This window comes from Chiloscyllium plagiosum, chromosome 3 (assembly GCF_004010195.1).
Source record: "Chiloscyllium plagiosum isolate BGI_BamShark_2017 chromosome 3, ASM401019v2, whole genome shotgun sequence".
NCBI lineage: Eukaryota > Metazoa > Chordata > Chondrichthyes > Orectolobiformes > Hemiscylliidae > Chiloscyllium > Chiloscyllium plagiosum.
This window is the reverse complement of record NC_057712.1, coordinates 34616933-34626145: the sequence shown is the minus strand read 5'-3', so window position 1 is coordinate 34626145 and position 9213 is coordinate 34616933.

Sequence of the window (9213 nt, the reverse complement as noted above, 5' to 3'; positions counted from 1 at the left end):
TCCCCCAAACCCCCTGGTCCTCCCTCACTCCTTTCCCCCTCCTTCCCCACATTACTCCCTGGCTCATCCCTTCTCTCATTCATCCCTTCTCTCATTCACCCTCACTCCCCAGCAGTTAATTTCCCCCTACCCTGTTTTGACTCCCTCTCCATTGCCCTCTCCCTTTCTCCTCTCGCAATTGCTCTCCTACCTCTGAATGTTCCTCAACTTCTCCCTTACTCTTTCTAATCCTTACTCTCCATTTCTCTCTCCCCTTGCTGTTCCCCTTCTCTTTCCCGGGGTGAAGGGACACAGGGGGTCCCTAAAAGCGGGCGGAGGAAAGAGCACCCGAACTCTCAATAGTTCAGAGAAACCTGATGCAATTCCATCTTTCCCACAGAATAAATGTGCATGGAAAACCTCCCCAACTAGCACCCGAGCACAGCTCGTTTCATCCGACCATTTGCAAATGCATCTTCAGTCATTCCCCGAGTTTGTATTGTTACACAAAAAAAAATCCAACTTCAATATAATTCAGCTCTAAATGCACGGACTGGTTGCGAAATGCAATGTTTTATTTGTTCTGCTTCCAACGCTTAATGCTTCTAATCTATTTTTTTTAATGCATGTGTGCATTCTCTCAATGTTCCGAACACGCAAGCGGTTGCACACTGAGCTCTCCTAGCAAGTCGCTGTCAATATGATGCTCCGCTCTCTCTCTCTCCTCCCCTCTCTTCCTCTCCGGAGTTCAGCCCTGCTCACGCCACTCATCTGGCGGCTCCTGGCTCCAATCAGCTCTCGGTGAAACTGCACCGAGAGAGGGGAGGGAACAGCAGCATCGCTACAGCACAGGGACCAGCTGGGGAGGAAGCTCTGCTCTGGTCTCAAGGCACTTTGCAGGGTTAAAGTTATTTTTAAAAAACTCTCTACTGTTTACATCAGATAGGAACAGGAGTAGACCATTCAGTCTCTCATGCCTGTTGCACCATTCAATAAGGCTATAGCTGATTATAGCCTAATTCCCTATACCTGCCTTCGGCCCATATTCCTTAATACCTTTGCTTAACAAAACATGATCTATCTCAAATTTAAAATTGACAATTGATCACTGCCATTTGTGGATGATAGCTCAAACATTTACCACCCTTTGTATGTAGAAGTGCTTCTTAACATTTCTCCTGAATGTCTGGCCCTAATTCTCAGACTATGCCCCTAATTCTAGAAGCCCTAACCAATGGGAATTGTTTATCGCTGCCATGTCTTTTCCGGTTAATAGCTTGCAAACTTCAATCAGATCACTTCTTAAACTTCTACATTCGAGAGAATTTGTATAACCTCTCCTCATAACTTAATCTGGTGCATTTTATTTGATCCAGGTCCCTGTGTGGTTATTTACTGTTCCTGTACCAAAACACCATGGCCCTAACTAAGAGATTTCACTGGCTTATATATGGTATTATCAGAACCCCAATTCAGCTTTTCAACTGGTAATTGGGCACTCTACTTGTATGACAAAAACTTTTAAGGAAATTGCTCTTCTGCTATCATATGGCAATAAATATACATGATATTTTGATACTCCTATTAGGGCCACTTTATAAACATAAGAATATAAGAAGTAGAAACAAGAGTAGGCCATTCAGCCCCTACAGCCTATTGTGCTGTACCATCAGATCATGGCCAATCTGCTCCAGGCCTCAACTCATCTTTTGTGCCAGTTCCTCATAGACTTTGATCCCTGATACTTCAAAAATCTACCTCCTTTTTAAATGCTTTCAGCGATCTAGCATCCACAACTTTCTAGCATGGAGAATTCCAGATATCTACTGCCTACTGGGAGAAGAAATCCCTTTACACCTCAGTTTCAAATGAGAGTCCCCTTATTCTGTAGCTATGACCCCCAACTAGTGGAAACATCTCAACACGTACCCTGTCAAACTCCCTCAGGATCAATGGATCACCCCTCAGTTTTTAATAAACTCCTAATAAATAAGAGCTTAACCTTTTTACAGATTAGATTACTTACAGTGTGGAAACAGCCCTCCGGCCCAACAAGTCCACACCGACCCGCCGAAGCGTAACCCACCCAGACCCATTCTCCTACATTTACCCCTTCACCTAACACTACGGGCAATTTAGCATGGCCAATTCACCTGACCCGCACATCTTTGTGACTGTGGGAGGAAACCGGAGCACCCGGAGGAAACCCACGCAGACACGGGGAGAACGTGCAAACTCCACACAGTCAGCCGCCTGAGGTGGCTTAATAAGAGCTTAACCTGTTTAGACATTCTTGATAATCCATTTCCTTCATCCCAGGAATCAGCCTATTGGGATTGGGCCAGTTTCTGGAGACAAAATAACAGCCCAATAGTGACAATATTCGCCATTACTTATGTATGGACATTACAGTAACTTCAAATGAGGGGGATATCGCACAGTTCAATACAAATATCAAGAAAGTGCTGTCCATGTTGTGTCCCTCTGCTGCAGTCTGTGCAAAAACAGCATCTTGTTGACAGCTACACCATTGGCATGCTCCGAATGTTGTAGAGTTGATGAAATATGAACTCACTGCAGGTATTTAGAGTGAGTAATTACAAGTACCATTTCAAATTATGTGATAAGTTTAATGATTGCCAATCACCCTAACTGAGAATGAAAATTAACTAAAGTATTAACTCTGAAGTTATATCTGAATAAATTAATTTGAGGCAGAATTAGGCCATTTGCCCCTTCAAGCCTTCTCTGCCTGTTAAGATCATAGCTGATCTGGTTGTAATCTCAAATCTGCATTTCTGACCTACCCCTAACACACTCCCAACCCCCGGCTTAATAAGAATCTACCTTTGCCTTAAAAACATTCATGGACTCTGCTTCCACCTGAAAAGAGTTCCAAAGACCCACAACTCCTGAGAGAAAATCCCTCACCTAATCTCTGTTTTAGATGAGGACCTCTTATTTTTCAACAGTGGCCTTTAGTTATATACTCCATATTTACTCCGTCAAGACCCCTCAGGATCTTTTATGTTTCAATCATGTCACCTCTTAATCTTCTAAACAACAGAAAGTACAAGTCTAGGCTGCCCAACATTTCTTTATAGAACAATAGCCTCATTCTAGTGATTAGTCTAAAAATCCTTCCCTGAAAACCTTCAGGCTCCAAATTATTTTTGTAGATTCTAAGGTCATTTTTTAAAAATCTAAGTCAATACTTTTCCTGCATTTTCTTTCTGTCTTAATATTTTCATTTTGTTTCTTTTAATCTAATCTTTCTTTATCATTATTTCTCATTCTGCATCGAATTGACATTGAATTTGCCCTCTCCACTGTCTTCCTTCATCCTGTACTATGTATTTTCTAACCCTTACTTCACAATGGGTCAAGAAGATACCCTGTTAGTTGGCCTGTTCATTCAGTTGAGTCCCAGGTGCCTGGCTTTCCTCAATCGCACATCATCAGTTCATGCTTTCTTACTGGGCAAAGTAATTAGTGCTGAAGGTTGTAACTGTAACTCCTTGACATACCTCTTTATAGTGCCACTTCCAATTACACAGATCAGAACTTTCCCCTTACTCCATAGTCATAAAATTGTTTTCTTCCTCTTTTTACCATCTAATGCCATATTCATTCCTGACTGAGAGTCAGGCCTGGACAAGCCAATGCTTTATAAACTGAGATAATCTTGCTCTCTTGTCAAACACAAAGAGATGTTGATTGACTCAGAAAGTCCTGTGCTAAAGATCCTTACAGTTAGGTCCAAAGCTTCCATGAGAAGCCCAGAGGTGCCCTCCTGGCATATAGGGAAATCCAAGCTAAAACTTCAAAATGTACCTCCTGTACCTTTTCGAGCAAAAGGTCTGACTTCTAACAGCTTTAATGGGTGAAAGGCATTGGTTCCACACAACCCCACCCAATATCATTAATATTTGTGTTTGACATTTCCGTTTAGGCCCCAATGATATTTTCAGACCTGAAATATATATTTGAAACAGATCCTGTCTCCTCCATAGGTTTCCCATTTGCTGATTTACAACAGCTGAACAAGATTAGGATAGGTCAGAAGGCAGTAGGTTAACACAGCACTGGCCTTATGTAACTCCCCTTTCACCTTCTTCCCACATGTATGAATAATTAAGATTGAGACCTGGGGTTCTTTTATTATTCTATTTGAGCTCCAATAAAGGTAAGCAACAGAAGATGACTAAAAGGTATTACAGTGAATGGCAGAACCCTTAGGAATATTGATATGCAGAGGGGTCTGGGTTGCAGGTCCACAGATCACTGAAGATGACAGCACAAGCAGATAAGGTAGTAAAAAAGGCCTATGACATGCTTGCCTTCACTGGAAGAGACATTACTTTGAAAAAATTGAGTATAAGGATAGACAAATTATGCTGCAGCTTTATAGAACTTTAGTCAGGCCATACTCAGAATATTGTGTACACTTCTGGTCACCACACTACCAAAGGAGGTGGATGCTTTGGAGAAGGTACAGAAAAACGTTTACCAGGATGCTGCCCAGTATGGGGGATTTTAGTTATGAAGACATGTTGGAATGACTAGGTTTGTTTCCACTGGAACGCAGGAGGTTGAGAGGTGACCTAATAGAAGTTTATAAAATTGTGAATGGCAGGATAGCGTGGCAAGTGTGAGGTTTTTTTCCCAGGGTGGAGGGTCAATTACTAGGTGACACAGGTTCAAGGTGTGGGGAGGGGCAGATTAAAAGTGATGTGCGAGGCAAGTCTTTCACTCTAAGAGTGTTGAGTGCCTGGGCCACATTTCCAGAGGAGGTGGTAGAAGCAGACACAACAGCAGCATTCAAATAGCACCTGGATGAATACATTATTAGGAAGGGAATAGAGGGATACAGATCCTGTGATTAGATTACCTACAGTGCGGAAACAGGCCCTTCGGCCCAACAAGTCCACACCGACCCTCCAAAGAGTAACCCACCCAGACCCATTTACCTCTGACTAATGCACCTAATACTGCAAGCAATTTAGCATGGCCAATCCACCTAACCTGCACATCTTTGGACTGTGGGAGGAAACCAGAGCACCCGGAGGAAATCCACGTAGATACAGGGAGAATGTGCAAACTCCACACACTCACCCGAGGCTGGAATCGAACCAAGTCCCTGGTACTGTGAGGCTGCAGTGCTAACCATAGGGCCACCGTGCCGCCCTGTGAATGACAACAGTTTTAATAAGAAAGGGCAAAATCTGTCAGCTCAGAGAGCCGAAGAGCTTGTTCTTGTATTGTATCGTATTTTGTTCTTTCTTAGTTCTGCCTTGTCTTCTGAATCAATTAAACTTTTTAACTTTTTTCTTAAAATGACAAGAGAGAGTAAAGGATTGCTTTACCTTCAAATAACATTCTCTTGCTTTCAGTTACTGCAGCAAAGTGGAAGAGAATAAAATACCCATGATTCAAAGTAGCAAATGATGTTTTTATCTGGTTGGCAAGGCAGCAGGGAGGATGGACATCTCTCAGCCATTCAAGTACCTGTACTAGCATCTTCGAATAAAATACCTTGTATTTATCCAGGATTTTGGCATCCTTTGAACATCCCAAAACATGTTGAAATCAAATAATTTCTTTTGAAGTTTTGTCATTGTTGTTTTATAAGCAAATACAACAGCAACTTGCATACAGCAAAGAGAAGGGATTATGCCGGTGGATAAATACATAAGACCATGCTGGTAAGGAGAAGAACATGTCTGGGATATACTGGAGGAGGTTGCACAAGTGAGGTGGATCCAGGCCTTGAGGAGATTCACAAACAAAGGTGACAAGTCTAATCAGTGCATGGAAGAGTGCAGAGGCAGCGGTGTTTGTGGAAGGTTTAGGCTTTAATTCCTTCCTTCCCTGATCTGGATTTACTTTGGATATCAATAACCCAAGGCTGTCCCAAGAACAGGCTATACCCAATTGATTTTTTATTGAAACCAGGTACACTATAAAATACTGCAAGGATCAGACTGAAACGGGTGATCATTCTGCTCTGCTATAACCTCCAGTCATTGATCAGAAGATTGATCCTGTTCCTGAGCTGGCTAACTATGGTCTGAGGCACAGTCTCTTATGTGCCTTTTGATTCAAACAGCCTACATGATCAATCCTTGACACTGTCCAGTCTTCCACCATTGATCAGTTGGCCACTGGCAAACATCACAGGAATGTCACAGTTGATCTTTCACTCATAAGGACATCTTCCCTGTTTTCCCTGGAAGGAGGCTAGTCTCTTGGTTATAAAAAAAGACCTCAGGCTAGTCTACTAGGCTATTCATATACACTAGTTCTTTACAGCCTTTACATGGTCTAATCAACCACATGATATTTGCATTCACACACTTAATGCATTGTCTGAGCTGAGATGACACCTATTATTAGATAAACTGATGCCAACTTGAGAATGTAATTCTGGGATTTACATATTAAAGAACCTAAACCAGCATATCCAAACATGAAAGACCTAATCTGAATTTCCTTAAGAACTATAACCTGGTATTGTGTGATTTTTAACTAAAGTTGTTTAATATTTCATACAATTCCATGACACTCTAACCCTTTCGGTATAAATTCTGTGTCTTATGGTTCTGTTCCACAGTCACCTGATGAAGAGGCAATGCCTCCAAAGCTAGTGCTTCCAAATAAACCTGCTGGACCATAACCTGTGATATTATGTGATTTTTAACTTTGTCTACCCCAGTCCAACACCAGCACCTCCAAAGCATGATATTTATGGAGTATAATGCTGTGGTCAACAACATTTTGTTTGACAAATTAGTCCATCTCCTGCTGAGGTACAGCACTTTATATGAATGCATGTTCCTTCAGAAAACAGAGAAAACTCTCGGTGACCTTCTAATGATTAGGTCCACCACCCCACTTATCGACCTTTCAACAAGGCAAGTTCTCTTCTCATTTCAGCTGACACATTAAATTTACAATTACTATCCGCAAGTATGAAAATAAAGGGCTAAATAAATTTGATGCTGGATAAGTTATAAAATGTTTGCACAAGTTGGTGCTTCTGCAGGATGAGGTTAACGTATGTGCAAACCCATAATTTTTAATTGTCCACCATTGGTCATTAGCAGTCATTAAATAATTTGATCAATTGAGTTGTCAGTGCCAAGCAGATTACTTAGTGTTTTTTAACCTCTGTCAAGTCACAAGCAGATGAACTTTACAAGGAAGTGTCATGCATATTGTTTGTCATTTGTAGCCACATATTTTAAGATTTAACAGCAGAAAATTTCTGAAGTGTTGTGGCTTCAAACAAATTTAATTGGTGGCACAAATCAGGTCATGTCAACCTGCCTGCTTGTTCTTTGTCCTGCTTGATATAATAGAATCATTGAATCCCTACAATGTGGAAGCAAGCCATTCAGCCCATTGACTTCACACTGACCCTTTGAAGAGCATCCCATTCAGACCCATCCTTCCTACCCTAGCCTTAACCCACCTAGCCTACACATCCCTGTACACAAAGGGCAATTTAGCATGGCCAATTCACCAAACCTGCACATCTTTGGACTGCAGAAAGAAACCAGAGCACCCGGAGGAAACCCACAAAGACACAGGGAGAATGTGCAAACTCCACACAGACAGTCACCTGAGGCTGAAATCAAACCTGGGTCCCTGGTGCTGTGAGGCAGCAGTGCTAACCACTGAGCCACCATACTACCCTACAGTCCCATTGTGTCCTGTGATGTGTAATTAAGTGGAAACTCAAGACAGAAAAATGGTTTCATCAAGAGTAGGACAATTTTGGAAGCAATCTGTTTGTCAATTCCTGACTGCATCCAAAATGAAACTCTACCCTGTGGCTTATAAAGTGCTTGATATTTCCATTGGACAACAGTTAGTCTTTTTAACCATTTGTTCACCTTGCAAATTCCATGTAGAAAAAAACACATCACAATAATTTTGCAGGACAGTGGCTATCCAGAGCAGATTATTGTTCACCACACATCTTGCAAATGAACCAAAGGCTGTAAATTTCAGACCTGTCGACTTCAACATATTTTGGAAGGGCAAACTATCTCAACAATTTGAACAACCGATGAAGAAAGCCATTTCACTACACAACAATGCAAAGAAGACAAAAACAATGTTCTGTTAGCCTAAAAAGACATTCTGCCCTCTACAAAATCCATAACATTGTCTATGAATCTCAATGCCAGTGCCTATGCCAGGTATGTGCTCATTATATCCCAATGATTGACTGATCAAAACAAACATTTTCCTCTGGTTGTTCTTAATCGGCAGGGTTCAATGCATTAAACCAAGAGGAGAAACTGCTGCTGGGAATGGATTGGTAATACAGAGATGGATAAGACTGGCTATGAGTTGGCAGTCTCAAGGAAATGCACCAGTGAAGAAAGGCAGCAGTGTAAGGTTGAAGAGTCGAATTGAATGGAGGGGCAGGAGAGAAAATGCACAGTGGATATAACTGGGACAGTCTTGGTTCAATGTTTGTAAAACATGCCAATATGAAAAGTTTGAAAATGGACTTTGGTTGGTTATTGCAGAGTTCAATGGTACTGAAACACTTGAGGAATTTGAGAGGGAGAGGGTACAGTCGGAAGTGACAGTACTTCTGTTGAATAAAGGAAATTATGGAGCTATGAGGGAGGAGCTGGCCAAAGTTCAATGGTGCAATACCTTAGCAGGGATGACCGTGGAGGAACAATGGCGGATATTTCTGTGTATAATGCAGAAGTTGCAGGATCAGTTCATTCCTAAAAGGAAGAAAGATCCCAGGAGGAGGCAGGGGCGGCCGTGGCTGACGAGGGAAGGAAAGAAACATATAAAGTTAAAAGAGAAAAAGTATAACACAGCAAAGATAAGTGGGAAAACTGAGGACTGGGAAGCTTTTAAAGAGCAACAGAGGATTACTAAGAAGGAAATACGCAGAGGAAAAATGAGGTACGAACTGGCCAAGAATATTAAGGAGGATAGTAAAAGCTCTTTTAGGTATGTGGAAGGCAAAAAAATGGTTAGGACAAAAATTGGGCCCCTGAAGACAGAAACAGGGGAATATATTACTAGGAACAAAGAAATGGCAGAGGAATTAAAAGGGTACTTCAGATCTGTGTTCACTGGGGAAGACACAAGCAATCTCCCTGAGGTAACAGTGGCTGAAGGACCTGAACTTAAGAGAATTTATATTTGCCAGGATTTGGTGCTGGAGAGACTGTTAGGTCTGAAGGTTGATAACTC